Source organism: Amblyomma maculatum, chromosome 1 (genome assembly GCF_055883805.1).
Source record: "Amblyomma maculatum isolate TAMU_Amacu chromosome 1, ASM5588380v1, whole genome shotgun sequence".
NCBI classification, from domain to species: domain Eukaryota; kingdom Metazoa; phylum Arthropoda; class Arachnida; order Ixodida; family Ixodidae; genus Amblyomma; species Amblyomma maculatum.
This window is the reverse complement of record NC_139344.1, coordinates 369,123,182-369,142,708: the sequence shown is the minus strand read 5'-3', so window position 1 is coordinate 369,142,708 and position 19,527 is coordinate 369,123,182. Positions and strand designations below refer to the sequence as shown.

At 46.5% G+C, this 19,527-nt stretch overlaps 1 long non-coding RNA gene and 6 other non-coding genes across 7 annotated transcripts in view; all 7 read right to left on the bottom strand.

Annotated features, from left to right (window-relative positions):
* Nucleotides 1-1,409: 1,409 nt before the first annotated feature.
* Nucleotides 1,410-19,527, bottom strand: part of LOC146208109 (uncharacterized) — a 91,656-nt gene continuing 73,538 nt past the window's right edge. The window contains exons 2-3 of the long non-coding RNA XR_014703362.1: nt 11,882-12,072; nt 1,410-1,467 (exon numbers count right to left, since the gene is read on the bottom strand). This is a non-coding gene — a long non-coding RNA (uncharacterized LOC146208109). The remainder of the gene's footprint in view (nt 1,468-11,881; nt 12,073-19,527) is intronic.
* TRNAR-UCG (transfer RNA arginine (anticodon UCG)) lies at nt 12,736-12,808 on the bottom strand. Its single transcript has one exon. It is a non-coding gene; the product is annotated as a tRNA-Arg (tRNA).
* On the bottom strand, nt 13,040-13,112 carry TRNAR-UCG (transfer RNA arginine (anticodon UCG)). The gene has a single exon. It is a non-coding gene; the product is annotated as a tRNA-Arg (tRNA).
* On the bottom strand, nt 13,344-13,416 carry TRNAR-UCG (transfer RNA arginine (anticodon UCG)). The gene has a single exon. It is a non-coding gene; the product is annotated as a tRNA-Arg (tRNA).
* TRNAR-UCG (transfer RNA arginine (anticodon UCG)) lies at nt 13,648-13,720 on the bottom strand. The gene has a single exon. It is a non-coding gene; the product is annotated as a tRNA-Arg (tRNA).
* Nucleotides 13,952-14,024, bottom strand: TRNAR-UCG (transfer RNA arginine (anticodon UCG)). Its single transcript has one exon. It is a non-coding gene; the product is annotated as a tRNA-Arg (tRNA).
* TRNAR-UCG (transfer RNA arginine (anticodon UCG)) lies at nt 14,255-14,327 on the bottom strand. The gene has a single exon. It is a non-coding gene; the product is annotated as a tRNA-Arg (tRNA).

Sequence of the window (19,527 nt, the reverse complement as noted above, 5' to 3'; positions counted from 1 at the left end):
ATAATGGCATGTAGCATCTCTTTACATGCTCATTTGGCATTGCAGGTGGTTACCAGGTATACTATTAAGCTTGATTGCAAATGTGCACATAGGAAAAGAATTAAAGAACGTGTAGTGGCAAAGGTAATTCCTAATTAGGGAATGCAATATATGCAGGTTATCCGCACTGATTTTTTTCAAGGGGTGTAAGGGTGCAATGCCGCTTTTCCCACCCTGCAATAGGGTGTAAAGGTGATGAAAACACCCCAGTGCATTGGCCCCATAGAAGGGTGTTATGACCAACCGAATCACCATCTTTGAGGGTGTACTGGCACACTGAAGCCACTTTTTCTCAAGGGTGCATGGGTGTTAGTTATAGACATGCGAAAACACCTAAAGAGGTGTTTTTGTTTTTACAGTGTACTACCACTAGAAACCGGAGGTCTGTTTAATATATCTGCAATAAATCCAATCCTGTGTGTAATGCCCGTCTGTTCATAAATTACATCACGCGTTCAAACCCAATTGCCGAGTTACTTCTCAAGGTGATTGGTGTTTTGCACGACAGCGCATACAGAGCTCCTTCAGTCGAAGAGGGGTCGTCGCTGCTGTCATTGTAAACCTGAATTGGAAAAAAAGTGTTGGAAGAAATACGCAAGTAATTTCGTATGAAAATAGCCATGTAACCGTTCTTTGTGCAGAGTTCAGGGTACTGTCATACTATTCTACTTTCCAGTTAGCATCGATCCCTCTGCTAGTGAATTTGTATAGGCTTAGGATTCAAACCAACGACGTATGCACCTCCACTCGTATGGCGTTCTTGTAAGTGCGTAGGCGTCCACTAAGAAGTAAGGCAGATACCGCGACTTCTTTTTCCTAAAACCCTAACCATTTAAAGGTGTGTTTTTTTTTCTAATTGGTTTGCAGGACAGGAAAAGCATGGCATATTTCTCACTACTTAGCGCACACGTACCTCACCAGCGCCGTAAGGGGAAGGAAGGTGTGACTGAAAGAAGACAAAATTAGGCACCTTAGAAAAGAGCTGCGGAGTAATTTCGACAGCCTATGGGTTTTTAAGGTCCACTGACATCGTACAGCACACGGGAAAGACGCCTAACACTTCCAAACTCTCTGCCACTCTCTCGAAGCCAAAGATTCGTACAATTAAAAGGCAGTGTTAAAGGCGATAACGCGTATAAATACGAAGCATACGACTCCTCGAAGCATAAGACTCAGCGCACGTTAAAGATCCCCAGGTGGTCCTACTACGGCTCCTCTTTCTCTCTTTCCACTTTCACTCCCACCTTTCTCTCTTCACTTATGTACACAAGACCTAGCTCCCGTCTAGCATCTGAAGCGGAACCAGAAGAGTTTTTGTTTTGTGGTCAAGGCTTGTTTTAAGGGGAAAATGAGAGTATACCTACGCCGCTGGGTTTGCACCGCATGTCGTTGGAGCGCTCAACAAAATCCTCTGGGAAACTTGCGGCTCTGAAGTGCACAAAAGAATTAAAAAAAAAAAAAAAAAAAAACGAACGTAAGAACCGGAGACAAGCAACGCATTGTCTCCATGGATGAACCAAAATGGTGGACTAAGTTGTGTTTAACGCAATGGGAAAATTTCTGCCGCAGTTTAGGAGGCGAATCTGCTATTTCTTTTCAACCTGTTCGTAGTCTAGGGGAACCAAAGTATACAATCATGAAAACTAGCCCTTATGAGCAACATATTGAAAGAAAGGATTCGGAGAAATTCGAGCCTGTATTGGCCAGGAACAAGTCACAATACCAGCATTTTTTTTAAGGGACCAATGTAAATATCTATACATAGGGCGGGGAGGAGAGGAGGGGGGGGAGATAATAATTTTAATATTGCAATACGGAGATTGCTAACAAAAATACTGCCATGAGAGCAGGGGCGGGGGGAGGATATAACGGGGAAAAAGATGTTCGCGCCCCTCCATTTTATATACGTGACTGGTTAAAATAGTCCCCCTCCCCCTGAACAACTATATGTACTTACGTCAATATACAACTCTACTGCCAGAAAGACTTCTTTCTCAATATTCATTTCCGAAGCCAACGCAAAAATTTTCTGCAGGGTAAAATATTGCAATCCTGGCACAAAAAGAATTCTTTCTTCTTAACGTGCTGCTCGTTTGCGTACCTTAAATAGAGACTGACGGCATATTACTGGCTCTGGAGACGTTTACAAAGCAGAACATCGAAATTTATCGCCGAGAAAATTTTGTTCTTACCCCTCCCCCTCCACCCCTCCTTGTGTAGTCGATCCAAACTCGTGACTTCATTTCCAAAATGAAAAGGTTGCCACTGTTATGAAGTGAATGGCGGCGTAGCGTAGCCTATGGCTATGAGCAGAGGGGTGAAAGTGCACCATCTTGAACCGCCATCATCAAACTCATCACTGTGGCCAGCATAGCTTTTTCCAACTAAGTTAAGAATTAGGAAGGTTTTAACTGTTGTTTTAAAAACTGCGCATACAACATACGAACTTTTTGCGCAATTTTCAAGTTTCAAAACATATTTAGTAATCTTTCGGACACTCTTTGATGCATAAGGAGTTGATGCAGGACGATTGGGAACCATGTTCGCGAGCATATACAGCCCGCTGTTCAGTTACATGCACGCCACAGAATGCTTCTTCCAGCTAAAACGCAAGCCCCGCCGGGGTGGCGCAGTGGTAAGACGCCCGACTACTGTGCCGGAGTTCCCGGGTTCGAACCCGACCTCGGCGGCTGCGTTTCGATGGAGGCGAAACGAAGTGGCGTCCGTGTGCTGTGTGATGTCAGCGCACGTTAAAGATCCCCAGGTGGTCAAAATTGCTCCGTAGCCCTCCACTACGGCTCCCCTTTCTCTCTTTCCACTTTCACTCCCACCTTCCTCCCTTCCCTTACGGCGCGGTTCAGGTGTCCACAGAGCAAGTGCGACAGATACTGCGCCTTTCCCTTCCTGTGAACCAACCAACCAACCATTAAAACGCAAAATCCTTGCCGCTAAAATTTCGCAAAGAAACGGTATTTGGTAGCCAGTATTCTTTAATTATTAAATTTGTTTCGAGTACTTGCCTGGTTTTATCAGAAGAAGTCAGATGTTCCTTTCGCATGCGGCGGCGCGAAGCAAGACGAGCCGCTAGGAGCCGATAGGAACATCCGACTTCTTCTGATAGAACCAGGCAAGTACTCGAAACAAATTTTGTATTAAAAGACACTGCCAACCAAATGCCATTTTTGTGCGAAATTTGAGCTTCAAGGATTCAGCGGTTTAATTGGGAGAAGCAATCTACGGCACGCGTGTAATTGTGCAACGCGCTATATACGCTCCTTGAGCTTCGATTTGAAAATTCAGTTATTGAGCGTCACTTCAGCCTGGAGTTGAATATAATAGTAATTGATTCGCAGGAAGGGAAAGACGCGGTACCTGTCACACTTTTGCAAGATCAAATCATTTAAAATAATACTCCTGTCACACGAACACTGTCGATACTCATTGAACTCGATCTGCATTCAACTCAATGCAGATCGAGGTTGTCACAGGGCAACGTTCAAGTGCAATCGAGCTCGAGCCTGCTTGACTTCAAGCTGCTTCCTCAATCACTCTTGAAATTTCAAGTACCCTCGAAAACGGTCGTCGACACCCTCGTCATCAGCGAGCTCTAAAATTTGAAAACAAATAAATGCGATAGAACCACAAGATAACATTATTGTTACAAAGATTTTATGTATTAAAAGGCATTATAGAACATTTTTAAAACGTTGTTAGAACATTCGAAGAGCATTAGGCTTGTTTACATTGAGCTAATTTTATAATCTCGACACCGGTCCTCCACTTGTAAAGATGGCGTCCTGTTCGACTGCGTCGGCACGGAAACTGTGGAGCGAAAGAGAAACTGCAGCACTCATCGACTACCGGGAAAATAGATTAGGTGACCTGAGGCGCCAAAAGCGAAATGCTGCTGTGTACGCTGAAATCGCGCAATCGTTACCCCAATCATGCGTTTCTTTTTGAGACTGCGACTGACGACAGACGACAGCAGACGACAGACCACCGTGCTTTAGGTGTCGGCAGAACATTTGGCGTCAACTAGCACACACGAAGGAAATTTGTCAATGTTCATCGAAAACGCCCGTATATATAGCACCGGATGCTTCAATCCTTCTTGAAAGCCTCAATTTAGATCGAGTTCAATGAAGATTAAAAGTGTTCGTCTGACAGAGGTAAAAAGGCCGTTTGTAACAAAAAGCCGCATGTGTGTTCTCGTGCGTCGTGGTAAAACCTTCATGCGTTGTGTGCATGGCAAGAGCTTAAAAAGGATCCTGCACATCGCCTCACGGACGTGTGGGTAAACGAGACGCATGACGCGTACATTTCCAAATTGCATGACATGTTTTACATTCCGAAACGAGATCTATGCGTGAACAATAGACTGCAAAGCATGTGAACGAAAACCTCCCCGAGGCAAATGACATTAGACGAATTGGACATTTTTATTCGCTGATTTCCTTACAGCTATAGGGAACAGCTGGGCAAGTGGCTCGGCGCTACGAGGTTACCATCGTCTCAGTTAGACCAGAACACACTCTGAACCAATATTTATGAGATAACAGAGCGAATAGAATGAAAACTACACATACACGCATGCATCCTTTGACACTTACTGTATGCATCTAGAAAAAGCCAGGCAGTGTCACTGCTGTGGAATTCATCACCGTTTTTTTTTTTTTAATATAGTGTTCTTCATTGTATTAAACCAATTTTCCGACGCACCCACTCAGAAACAGTGGGAATTGGATGCGTGTGTGCTGATAACACAGAAATGCATCTTTGTGAGGTAACAGTAGGTTCGCGATGCAACATCCTATCAGAAATACTCAACACACGATGATTTTCTCGTTGTTTGCAGAATCAGTCAGACGTCTAAGTAGCCAAGTGGTATTGTCGGCATTTTCCGGCGCCCAAAAGGAGTAACTTCCATAGGCTGTTACGTCATAGTGTGACGTCACAAACTGGAAGCCTCTTCTCCTTCCGTATCTCTTCTTTCATCCATAAAGAATGCTTATGCATTCCCCCAATGAGGGTGCCGTAGTGATCTCAAAGGTTTCTTATTTTTTAAGGCGAGGCTCATAGAACAAAATCCCGTGCGCGAGATCTGGGCGCGAGATTCCGCAAGATGTGCTCTCCTTGTCTAGCGATCCTGCCATCCACAATCCCACACTTGAACGCGCGCCAAGGAACGCCACGCGACAGGACCGATGGTGTACCGTCCAAACAAACCTGCCGGAGAAAATGTGACAGATACTGTGCCTTTCCTTTATGTAGCACTGCCTAGCGCCGATAGGAGGAAAATGATAGGAGAGGAAGGGTAGGCTTTCGCCATTAGTCTCTTAACTAGGAGATCCTCTCATTTTTGTATCTAGCTCACAAATGCTCCATTTCCGGTTAGGTTGACTTTTCAGTGCTATCAGAACGCGCTACACGCTACACGCTACACAATCTCTGGTTCCCCAGTGCTGCTTTGTGACTGTAACCTCAACACACTACTCCACCAGGGACATCCAATTACATTTCACTAAAAAAGCAAGCTTCATAAAACAGTAAATTCAATGATGTGCAATGAAATAAACCAGCTTGCGCTGAATGAGATAATGGGCTATTAGAGCAAGCGTTGTCTTTTAACGCGAATTTAAACGCGTTAGCTTAGAGTCCGTCGTGAAGAAAAGTCGATGTCCGCCGTATGTGGGTGCGTTATGTGCATGTACTGTTGCGAGCCGGAACTTTAGGAAAAAGGGTGCGCAGCTGGCGATGCGCCAAAGATGGCGGCAATGAGTGGATGGCGCGGAATGTGAAGTCGCACACCACGTGAACAGACTCGGCCTCACGTCGGGCGAGGCTACTATAGGCATACGTGTAAATATACATCACGTCTAAAAAGAAAATGATTGGAGAGGTAGAAAAAAAGGAACGAAAATGTGAAGTAATAAAGTCACAACGCACACGGGAGACTGTCACTGGGATTCGTAGAACAAACGACAGAAAAAATTAGCAAGGAAAACGCTTCGATTCCAGTAAAAAAAAAAAAAAAAATCATGGAGGTATAGTAACAGACTTGCTGTGGCCAAGGATGGTGGCGCCAAATGGTAATAATATCGGCCTATACTTAAACCGAGGCCAAATTGTTGCGATGGCTTTTCCAACATCCGTCTTCTGAACGTGGTGAAGCGGCGGCAAAACAATAAAAACTATCTAATGATTCCTGTTCACCGCAAAATGTGCAGTCTAGTAGAGAAAGTGTCAAATCAGACCTGTGAAGATTGAAATTTAGGGGTGGGATACGGCAGCACAGCCTTGTTAGCAGTCAAGTTTCCGTGAATTACATAATTTACTACTCCAAGAATATTTAAGATGCAGGTAATCCTCAGATCTTCAAATATGTTCAGTTTGCATGCCTAATAAAATGCTTCTCCGAAACCTCGCTGCTGTGATGCACGCTGTCGCCAGGAGGATATGTAACACAGGGCCATTGAGGGACGCTCTTACCAAGCTATCAGGAAATTCATTTAAAGTCACATTGCTGTGCCCTGGTACTCATGCCGTGTGTACAAGTCTCAAGTGTCAAGGGGTGAGTGAGAGGAAGGTTTTTTTAAAACTGCAGAATCCGCTGAGGAAGAGAGGGACGAGCACAAGGACAGGGAGTCGGTAATGACAGCCACTGCAGAAAAACATGAGTCTAGTTTTCATAGAGCAACTACCAGCGCCAGAAACTCCACCTGGAAAAATGGCGGGACATCTCGAGTGTCCGTTCATTTGTGGCTGTTCTTTCTGTTCTTCCGAGCCATTCTCTTTAACTCGTGAGGCCCGGATCGCCTCGGTAGTCACGGGTGTCCGAATAGGGAGCGGCGCAAAGCTCGTGGCTTTTTCTTTTCTGAAAAATTATATTTGGTTCGCCATTCTTTTTCGCTCGGTTATACTGGCAACGGCACCGACGGCGACGCGGCTCAGCCGTCGAAACGGACGCGTAAGTTCCATATGTTATGATATGTTATCACGCTTTGCTTGAGCCACTTTCACACTGAAGTGTTTTGAGACGACGAACTAGATTTGCGTCACTGCAAGACTATCGGCTATTTTTGCGTGGGGATCACCGTAACCAAATGTACGGAGAAGATATCAGAGAGATTTAGCTTACCGTGATCCGCGATCTGCCACCGTGACTCTCTACCGCGCGTGGGCGGGGCGCTCAAGCTGATTGGTCCCCACGCGGCAGGTCTGTGTGCCGAAACCAGTATGTGGCGCCATCTATCGGCATCAAGGGGGGTCTGGGCATGCGCAGTGGAATAAGCGGTGGCGGATCACGCTAGCGGATCGCGGATCCCGGTGAGCTAAAACTCTCTATTAGAGAAATTTAGCTTACCGCGATCCGCCACCGTGACCCTCTACCGCGCGTCGGCGAGGCGCGCAAGCTGATTGACCTCGACGCGGCAGGTCTATGTGCCGACATCAAGTATGTGGCGCCATCTATCGGCGTCAAGGCGGTCTAGGCATGCGCAGTGGAACGAGCGGTGGCGGATCACGGTAGCGGATCTCGGATCACGGTAAGCTAAATCTCTAATTAACGAGTGCCTAGCGGCAATCACGTATTTTTTTCTGTCGCTAATCAAACATTGTCAAGGCCCAAAGCTCAGTTGATTCGTATTCACTAACTCGAACGTAACAAGCCCTATGGCGAGAACATATAAGCCTCTGTTACTCAAGTTTCAAATCCCTGTGAACCCTGTCAGATTCCCAAAGCAATTTGTTAAGACCTGGCCGCTTCCCTGGGAACATCCCTCGCAACCCCTCCCCCGAGTTTACGGCGGCATGAATCAACCAAGACGCGGAGGTTAGAAGGGAATCGGCAGCACGCTATCCCGTGCCAGTGGCGACGGCTGCAATGTCCCATGTCGTCGAGGAGGCAAAGGTGAACTCTCAAGTTTTCCGATAACAACGCAAAGCGCCGCAGGCCTGGTCGTACCGATTGAGAAAACCTATCGCTTTCCCACCGATTAAAGTATAGAATCCGGCTTCTTTCCCATGTAGCACGCTGGCGCGAAGAAACGGGACTCTTCGGTAGTGCGCGCTGTGCCAGCTAGGTCGAGCATTTCAAACAGTGACCGACTTTCGGATGAGCCAAAAACGTGCCTAAATTGAAACAACAAGCACTAGACATCTGTAAAAGGTGATTCCGGCATATCCAATCAAGCAGCCGAAAGATGTCTAACGCTGTATTTCGTGCCTACAGTCAGGAAGCGAGTGAGACGCTGAACGTGGGTGATTGCTCGCTGAAACAAACGCTGGTGGCTAAAGCGACAAAAGTATCCCTGGCAAGCCTTCAGCACCCTCCTATGAGCTATAGTGAAAATCGACGCAGCGTCTACGAACCCCTGATGATCAATGGATTCAAACATGCATGTATGATAACAAACATGATGTTACTGTAAACTACAAGAGTATAGTTAATGCGTAACACGTTATCTTGCCGGTACAAAGAGTGCAGTACTCAATTTACACCACTTGGCTACGCTATAGCGAGTGCGAACAGGTTGGATGTTGGAAGATATACAGCAATAAGAAAACAATAAACACGCGATTTCGGCACAAAAATATTAATTTTTGCCCATTTAGACACCCAGCTGATTTTCCAAATTAGGAAAAGTTCGCAAGTAGTTAAATTTCATTGGATTGTGACGCGTCATAACTGCAGAGCTCGTGAGTTCAGTGAAGTTCGCTAAAATCTTGAAACAGGAAAGACGCCACTTTTCGATGACCTTATTATTGCGAGAAAGAAAATCGAAATATATCTATTCTAAACTGGTATAGCCATAAACCTGAAAAATATTTTAGTCAGTTACAAAGGCTGCCAGGCAGAAACAAGTGATGAAAATATCAACATGAAGCTTTGACGAGGTAATCGTTTGATCATTCATTTTTTTCCGGCCTGTTTATGATTCAGACAAGTGCACTGCAGTTCGAGGATATTAGACAAACTATATTATAGGCGATAAGACCATCATTGGAGAAAATTGTGCCGCAGGCCATCCTTATTATTAAGCACACTAAACCTTATAATCAGACAGTATTCAGCGATTGTTAATGAATGGCAATTTGCGTCCAGCATGCGCATGTGATCAAGCGAAACCTCATTCATTTAAGTCCGACTATTTTACTACGCGACAGCTGCGGCACAAAAATACAAAAACGCCATACAGAACACCTGTGTTGTTGCAATTGTTCCTGTGCCCGACAGCCATTCATCCATCACACTCGACAACGCTCGCATTCGTAGGGTTGCAGAAAATAATTGACTCCTGCGATTGTCATATCGGTTCATGTTACAATAGTCTTGAAGTATACGTCGCAGTTGTATCTTATTTTTTTTTTCAAAGTTATTAAAAATCAATGAGCTTCAATAGCTTATAATCACATGAAGAATAAGAACAGCAAAATAAATTAACATGATATGCATGTGTCCTTTCTTCATCATCGATAAATGCACTTACTGAGAGGGAAAAAGGAGAGTGCGTGGGGCAGCGAAATATCAGGATAAACTGCACTGTTTAAGATATCTGTCAGATGAAACTTTTTAGGCGGCATTTTCTTTAGGGGGCACCTTGCAAGCATTAAACGGGGAAGGCGAAGCTTATATTTCTCGTTCTTGTCGATGACATTGGGCGGTAACTGCACAGCGACCCTGACATCTCTCAATGAAAAACGCCCTATTCAGAGCTCGCTTGAACCAGAATTGCATGTGTCGGCGGAAAGGCCGCCCATAAATGCCTATGGGAAAAGAAATGTCAGCCGTGTATTCCCCCAATGGTGCGGCGACTGATCACCGCTATCTGGCTGGCGAAATGATTGACCAAATGACGTTGCTGCACATAATTTTTGAGTATGGTTGCTGTGATGATTATTTTGAGTACACAGTTAACTATTCAATGGCGAGAGGGCTTGAGTACATCCTTGTAAGCAGGATATATTTGGTTTCGTTCTCAAACTGAAGCTTGCCTTTTGTGCCACTTTCGCGCACCCTAGACACGAAGTGATTTTGGCAAGCTAGCTCCACATACCATGAACAAACATCCCGCTATCGGCCTGCTCACTCCCCTTCCATATAAAATGCAATTTTCTGAGCAATAGGGTAGTTCTACCCCATATAATTAGTTTGGAGCATTGTAGGCGACGTCTATCATGAGCGGATATGTGCTCGCCTCTGTGAACACACCTGAAGCTGTCATCACTGCACCTGATCCGCTTAACCACCTACTGAAGATTAGCCCCGCCGAACCAGGCCACGTCTTCGGTTTTCAGTCAGGGGATGCTCGTATTTTCCCTCAGATCGTCGGCGTGTAAGAAGTGGTTTGGTTTAGTTTGTTTTGGATTTTGGGGTTTAGCGTCCCAAAGCAACTCAGGCTATGAGAGATGCCGTAGTGGAGGACTCCGGAAATTTCGACCACCTGGGGTTCTTTAACGTGCACTGACATCGCACAGCACACGGGCGCCTTGCTTTTCACCTCCATCGAAAAGCGGGTGCAGAATCCTGCCCTTTCAATCACTGCGACCACGGAAGCTGCCCGGAAGAAATACCGTTCAGAGAGAGAAAGAGAACGTGTGTTATTACAAGGCCAAACGATTATCACTAAGGTTAAGTGCAGTCTTAGGAACTGAGACGAAAATGTGCCCGACCTAAACCTCTATTACATTTGGTTACAGAGTTTATTGGCTTTGAGCCATTTCCGATTTCTACATCTTAATTAGAAGTATTGGCTCGCCGTGGAGGCTATACGTTGTTAGAACAGTCGGCTACGGACCCGGAGGACATGAGTTCAACCCCAGTCTTGCCGTGACGGGCTGGTTTCGGTAAAGTCGAAATACAAAAAGGCGCCCTCGCGTTGTGCGATGTGAGAACAGCTAAATGATCCCAACGGATCTAATTTGATACGGAATCCTCCACCACAGCGTTTCTCATAGCCTAAGTGTCGCTTCGGGACGTTAAATGCCACGGGTAAAACTTATACCTGTGGCCATATATAAATGCGTGCCATCAATTTTGCATCGCACTCGTCTTAAAATGCGACGTGCTGTCACATGACTGAACATTTTTATTTCCAACTCTTATAAGGAAATAGCTATTAACACCATGATAATGCAACCATTGATTTGTCTGAAGATATTTGATAAAGTCGGGCGCAAACGTCTGGCGCGTTTCCGTGGAACGATCTTAATGCGCCAACTGAGAGAAAAGTTAGCATGTAAGATTTCTCCCCTACAACTCGACCTTCAGAGATCCGTGCGCTTACCCGCATAGTTCACCCATGTGTTCTTTCAAAGTGATATCAATTTACTTTACGAGTAGACGATCCCGCGTTCCACAGGAAACTGTTCTTCGAAAACCTTTTCCCATGCCTGAGTCTGACTCTTAATTCATAATTTGCTATCATATGGCGCTGCTCAGTTTGAGGCCAACGTGCGAAATCGAAGCTTACCGCAACGCTGTTCACAGTTCCTGTGTTTGGTTCCCAGATTATCTGTTCACTACTTTATGTTTACCGCGTCTATCATTCCTTTCGACAGTTTGAGTTCGCGTTATGGTTGCTTTAGTTCTGACAAAGAAATTCTGTTTTCTTCTGATCTCCTTAAAAGTTACTGCAAACGGGAGGCTCTCAATTGTCGGTGCTATGCAGGGTTAAACGGTCTTGAAGGTAATCACGGATTGTGATGGGCGCAATGATGAAGGGCTCTGGTTACCTTCAGACTGCGCGTGTTCTTTTTTTTTTTTTTTTTTTTACGTCTGTTCAGATGGCAATGCTATCTGGGGTTTAAACATTTCGCCTCCATTGAAAACCGGCATCCATACCTAAACTGCTGATGTAGGCTTGCATTTCTTCTTTTCGTCGCTTTGCATCCTTTAAAAATTTTCGATCTGCGTTGTGTCAAAAATGGAGAAATGTTTTGTCAACGATTCTGCTGAGAATATTCTTCGAATTGTTTTTCGAAAGACCTGACTGGAAATTAGCCTCTCAAATATAGTCCATTACCAATGAGGACCTGAAAAAAAAAAAAAAATCATGCATGTATTTTCTGTGTTCTTCAAGAATCTCTTTCCCTCATCTGAAATTTTAAAAGAAAAAGTAGAATGGCTACATGCATAGCAAGCTCGCATTGAGAGCGAAAAGGTTGCCGCCAGCTTTTCCGCACTTTTGTTAATCCAGGACAGCGACTCAATATGCACTAAGCACTCATTACTAGCGTGCACGCAATAAGGCCACAGAGAACGTAAATCCTTCCAAAATGACGCGATGCCTTATTAGAAGATATATCCTTCAAATTTCACTCTAATAATATATGCAACGAGAATTCGTGTGTTCGATTAAACTTATTTGGAATGCAGAGCGGTTTAAATTGGTTGCCTTATTGTGCTTTTTTTTTTTTACACATAGAGGTCTTCACGATCACGGCAATTTATGTCCGACGTAAATATAATCTTGATTTTATTTTGTCCGGAATAATGAATGAATACTTTCACAGCCTTAGCAATGAAGGGCAGAGGAAAATTGAGATTTCATACGTCAAGTAGAGGTCGCAGCAAGCGTTTCACTTCAGTTTATCCTATGCTGGCAGTCCAGAGATAGCACTGGGACGGATAGCCAGGTTTTATGACTGCGGTCGACTGGTGATCAAAGGGCAGCTATGTGTTCCTTATAATTAGCACGCCCGCGACAGGACTCGAACCTGCAGTCTTCTGATCCGAAGTCAGACGCCTTATCCATTAGGCCACGCGGACGGATTTGTTGCACCCTAGCCTCACAACGCACAAACAGCTACGTTCGCAGCATCTGTTCCAAAGGAAAGCGCGGGAAGCAACGTGTCTTCTGTATCCCACGTGCCTTCTATCGTCTCCTCATGGCCTGCTCCCGCTAGGGTTGCTACACTGCGCCTTCAAGATTGGCCACGGGCCGTTTCCATCGATGCGAAGAGGGATATTTCGTGCTGAAAATAAAAAAACAAATCAGCACGTCCGCGACAGGACTCGAACCTGCAGTCTTCTGATCCGAAGTCAGACGCCTTATCCATTAGGCCACGCGGACGGATTTGCTGCACCCTAGCCTCACAACGCACAAACAGCTACGTTCGCAGCATATGTTCAAAAGGAAAGCGCGGGAAGCAACGTGTCTTCTGCATCCCACGTGCCTTCTATCGTCTCCTCATGGCCTGCTCCCGCTAGGGTTGCTACACTGCGCCTTCAAGATTGGCCACGGGCCGTTTCCATCGATGCGAAGAGGGATATTTCGTGCTGAAAATAAAAAAACAAATCAGCACGTCCGCGACAGGACTCGAACCTGCAGTCTTCTGATCCGAAGTCAGACGCCTTATCCATTAGGCCACGCGGACGGATTTGCTGCACCCTAGCCTCACAACGCACAAACAGCTACGTTCGCAGCATATGTTCAAAAGGAAAGCGCGGGAAGCAACGTGTCTTCTGCATCCCACGTGCCTTCTATCGTCTCCTCATGGCCTGCTCCCGCTAGGGTTGCTACACTGCGCCTTCAAGATTGGCCACGGGCCGTTTCCATCGATGCGAAGAGAGATATTTCGTGCTGAAAATAAAAAAACAAATCAGCACGTCCGCGACAGGACTCGAACCTGCAGTCTTCTGATCCGAAGTCAGACGCCTTATCCATTAGGCCACGCGGACGGATTTGTTGCACCCCAGCCTCACAACGCACAAACAGCTACGTTCGCAGCATATGTTCAAAAGGAAAGCGCGGGAAGCAACGTGTCTTCTGCATCCCACGTGCCTTCTATCGTCTCGTCATGGCCTGCTCCTGCTAGGGTTGCTACACTGCGCATTCAAGATTGGCCACGGGCCGTTTCCATCGATGCGAAGAGGGATATTTCGTGCTGAAAATAAAAAAACCAATCAGCACGTCCGCGACAGGACTCGAACCTGCAGTCTTCTGATCCGAAGTCAGACGCCTTATCCATTAGGCCACGCGGACGGATTTGTTGCACCCCAGCCTCACAACGCACAAACAGCTACGTTCGCAGCATCTGTTCAAAAGGAAAGCGCGGGAAGCAACGTGTCTTCTGTATCCCACGTGCCTTCTATCGACTCCTCATGGCCTGCTCCTGCTAGGGTTGCTACACTGCGCCTTCAAGATTGGCCACGGGCCGTTTCCATCGATGCGAAGAGGGATATTTCGTGCTGAAAATAAAAAACAAATCAGCACGTCCGCGACAGGACTCGAACCTGCAGTCTTCTGATCCGAAGGCAGACGCCTTATCCATTAGGCCACGCGGACTTTTTTCTTTTTGTCTTCTTTATTGCCGTGAAACACAAAACAAAAATACACATGATGAAACACGTCAACTACACTTGAGCTAACGCGTACGCGGCTAAAATCTTTTCAGGTTCACCAACTCATCAAATCGACATTGCCATTGTGGTGGATGCTGCTGCATCCTGAAAGTTTCGCTTATATACACCGCACATTCAATGAAGTTTTCACGCGCAGATCGTGTATTTATATCTGCGTGACGCACCTGCATTAGTGTTTTCCACAAACTATGGAGGCCAAGAAGCATAATTAAATCATAAGGTGCATCATCGTTCTGCACTGGTAGGAATCTGATACCGTACGGAGTTAGGGGAAGTTCCTTTTTAATTGTCCTTTGGAGGACGTCCCATAGAAAGACAGCATCCCAACACTGTAAGAAGACGTGTTCAATTGTCTGCGGTTTTTTGCACAACAGGCAATTTGTTGTCCATGGGACGAAGATACCTTTTTCATTCAGCCAGGTTTTCACAGGGAGCGTATTAGAGTGAACCTTGAAAAGGAACGTTTTAGCAGATGGCCTCACGGGCATCTTCTTGACTCTTTTCAAAACGTCCTGCCCTGCGCCTCCACAGTGTAATGCCAGGTAAAAAGGCACCGGCAGCATCACGTCAATGAGATCTTTATACAGTTTTTTTCTGGTAACATTGAAAAGGTAATCAAAAGAAAACCGCACTTTCAGCAACTTGCACGAAAAAACAACCTCGCGCAGGTAGCCAGTCCCAGTACCAGGCATGCTTTCACATGACACAATCCATTCAGGGAGCAGCCTCTGCAATCGCACTTGCGTCACAGTTCTGAGAAAGGTATCTTTTTGATCACGCAGGAATATAAATCGCGAAACCACTTGACGCAAGAACAAATGGGCAAGGCCAAGCCCGCCCCTTTTAACAGAAATAAACAAATTCGTCCGGGCGGTTTTTTCCCATGTGGATGCCCAAATAAAAACCGCAAAAACGCGGTGCATTTTCTGAATTGAGGTTCGTGAGACACACAACACATTCATGAGGTACCACAGCCTCGAAATAAGAAAAACATTGCAAATAGAAGCGCGCGAAAACATTGAGAGTTGCCTTCCTTGCCAGGCATCCGCTTTTTCTTTCGCTCTGGATGTTTCTTCCATCCAGTGCACGTTGGGATCTTGATAACATTCTAAAGGCACGCCTAGATATCGTGTTGGGAGAGCAGACCATCGCAGCTTACAGAAGAAATCAGGTGTCACGTCCCAATCACCGTGCCAAAACCCAGAGCTTTTCTCCCAATTGATCTTACATCCAGTTTGATCACAAAATGTTCGGACGACACCCGTGACTTCACAGATGCTCTTTCTAGTTGCGCAAAACACTGCTATGTCATCAGCATATGCTAGCATTTTCACGTGTGCTGATTGCAGCTTGAACCCTAAAATGCGATCGCTATCAATGATAGCCAAGCAAAGTGGCTCTAAATACAGTGCAAAAAGCAGGGGTGAGAGCGGACAGCCCTGCCTTACCGATGAACGTACTGCGATGCTGTCAGTCAGTTCACCATTCACTATAATACGGGTCGTGCAGTTCGCGTAAGCCATTTTAACACCCTCCACTATGACGTCACCGAGGTTAGAATGCTCCAAAATGGAAAACAGAATTTCGTGAGAAACACGGTCAAAGGCTTTCGCCAAATCTAACTGCATCATTACTATCTGACCACCGAGTGCATCAACACATTCTAGTACGGTTCTTGCGACATGTATATTCGTGGCAATGGATCGACCCTTGATGCCGCACGTTTGATGAGACCCAACCAATTTCTTTATTACGCTTTGCAGTCGTTTTGCTAAAACCTTCATGTACACCTTGTAGTCAACATTGGTGAGGCTAATCGGTCGATAGGACCCCACCAGCAGTCGTTTCTCCGGATCATCTGTCTTGGGTATTAGAACAATGTGCGATGTAGAGAAAGACAGTGGGACAGTATTACGTTCATAAGCTTCAGTGATTACACAGAGCATAAACTGAGCCGCATACTGCTGAAAAGTTTTAAAGAATGCGGCGCTTAGACCATCCGGCCCAGGGGCCTTCCCAGGTGTCAGGTCGCCTATTGCAGATAGTATCTCCTGCAACGTTATCGGTGTTTCTAGGCGCGCTTTACTTTCGTCATCCAGTGCAGGCATCAGTCTTAGAAAATCTGTTAGAAAGCCACCTACAGTCTCAAGCTTAGCGCTAAGCAGTTCTTTGAAGTGCTCTGCTACCGCACTCTGAATATCTTTAGCATCTTCTGTGATATGGCCGGCATACCTTATACTCCTTATTTCTTTCTGGCAGGCGTATCTTTTCTCGTCTGCCAGCGCTCGTTTTGTCGGCACTTCTCCTGCCCAAAGTTTTTCAGCCCTTGCACGTATGACAGCCGCTGTGTATCTTTCGCTGTCGATTGTTTCCAACTCACTTTTTATCTCTCGTATTTTACTGGCGAAATGCCCTGGCACAGAACTTTCCATGCTAAAAAAAAACTGGAGTTGTTCATTCAGTTCTTTTTCTTTTTCTTTCTCTTTATGCCGCACCTTACTGCTCTTTTCTATGGATTTCAATTTGACCCACTCTTTGAAGCTGTCCCATTCCTCTGCAAAACTTACTGGTCGCATAGCAAGACGATTTTCAAACTCGGTCTTAACTTCCGTAAGGAACTCTTCATCGGCAAGAAGCTTGGCATTCAGTTTCCATAGGTGCCAGTAAAAGCGCGATAGCTTTCCTTTCTTACCAAACACTGCACTCACGAGACAATGATCGCTGAAAGACACAGGTTTGACCTCATATGCAGTACATAGGGAAACAAGATCTACCGAGGCATACACCCTGTCCAATCTAGCATGGCTGTCTCGCTGAAAGTGCGCGAACTCTGGCTGGTTTCCAGTGGAGAACACACTACCAACATCCTCAAGGCCATACTCATGCACAAGTGCATTCAACAGCTCAGAGCTTCTGTCTCTTCGAGGTTTACACTTCGCCGCTCGGTCCACAGCTGCGCACACACAGTTGTAGTCACCAAGTACAAGCAAGATTTTGTCAGTCTTCAGCCACACCTCAATAGACTCAAAAAACAATTCACGCTCACATCCTGAATTGGGAGCATACACACACACAACACGCCAGCATAAATTAGAGTAGGTAAAATCGGTAACCAAAAGCCGACCGCTTGGACAGGCAAAAACGGACTCTACGCTTCCTCCCAGCGTGTTGCGTATAAATAAAAGGCATCCACCCGATACACCAACAGAATGGCATACACACACATAAAAGTTTGTTTGAAAAGAAGCCACCATACGGTCAGTGCTTTCTTGGCTCTCAATCTTTGACTCTTGCACAGCTGCTATATCTATATCATTATCCAAAAGGAGGCGACTGAACTGGCATTGTCGCCTTCTCGCTCCCAGTCCTCTGACATTCAAAGTAGCTACATGTACCGGCGAATTAAGCTTGAGAGTCATGTATTAGAGAGAGACGCCCGTACCCGCATGGTGCCTACCTTCATGGTTGCATGGCTTCTGCTTCTGACGAACAGCGGCGTATGTATGCATGTAATGTCCTCCCAGCAGAATGTCGGGATGCATTCAAACGAAGCCCAAGCACATTGTTTCATTTTTGCTCACACACGCACCACTTGGTTGCAGAAGGTTCCTGACGCTGGTCGGTAGGCAGCCGACCCACAAATCGTTCAGGGCACCACAAAAACTACGGAGGCGGTTTCCCCGCCTGCCGCGTGTCGGCCGAGAAGTTCGGCTTCGGTCTTAACGTGGCTCTTCGGATGCCAGAAGTTTTCGGCGGCGGCTCACCACAAACACCGCCTGGCAGCTGAGCCTCCTCGACGCTTTCCTCATGCGGACGTTTCGCGGCAATTAAGGCTGCTGTCTCCGGCCCAACCTCCATGGCATCAGTACAGGAAGGCTCAGTACTGAGATGATCCCCAGCGTCAGAAAATTTGGTTAAGTCTTCTGACCCTTCCTTTGACTCGCTTTCATGGTCCTGGGATGGAGCGTTCAAGACATGCCGAGGTTCATTCTTTTCATTTGAGACCGTCACCTTATCCTTTGTTAAAACCGTCATGGAAGGCGCGTCCTGTTTCGTTGACTGGCCTCTAATATTAGTCAGCAGCCTCCTCCGCATCCGCCTCGTCCATAATTAACTCGGACGAGTCTTCGCTGGTCCCAGGTCCGGCAATGCTAGCGTAGGTTCGTGCACACTGGCTGTCTTCATGCCCGAACCGTCGACAGGTTCCGCAGCGAGGAACCCTGCACTCTTTGCGGATGTGACCCGTACCCCGGCAGCGTAGGCACAACGGGAGTCTGCCTGGCACAATGACGAGTGCGAGCTCACCGCTAACATTCAACTGATGCGGCAGGTCGTCGAGCTTCATGCCAGCTTTCAGCTTCAGCGTGACGAGTCTAGTTGTAGAGCCCTTTTCTAGCATACCTTTAACACGCCAACGCTCCCGGGAAACTTCCGACACCTTTCCGTAAGGCGCAAATGCAGCACGAACATCTTCATCTGGCACGTTGTGTAGTAGCCAGTGAAGCTTGAGTCGCACGTCCTGGTTCGCCGGGTCAATCACCAAACAGCGACCATTTTCACAGACAGCTCACCTACACTGACAATCTTGTTGACGGCTTCAGTATCCTTGAGAGTGACGGCCCAGACGTGGCTCATCCGATACGCCCCCATAGCGATAACATCGGGGATTAGCGAGTGTTGTGCTAAAGCATCCCGGAAATCTTCCACCCGGTACGGGCGGGCCCTGATATCGGCGTGCAAAAAAACGGTATTCAAAACAATCCGACCTGTTGGAAGTGCAGGCAAAACGACCTGGTAAGTGTTGTCCTGTTCAGCAGTCCTGTTACCGTGGCCTGACATGGCCGCTGAAGCCGCTCCTGAGGAGCCCTGCATCCTGCGTCCGTTCACTGGCGTGGCCGGAAGCAGAATGGGCCACGCGGACGGATTTGTTGCACCCTAGCCTCACAACGCACAAACAGCTACGTTGGCAGCATCTGTTCAAAAGGAAAGCGCAGGAAGCAACGTGTCTACTGTATCCCACGTGCCTTCTATCGTCTCCTCACGGCCTGCTCCTGCTAGGGTTGCTACACTGCGCCTTCAAGATTGGCCACGGGCCGTTTCCATCGATGCGAAGAGGGATATTT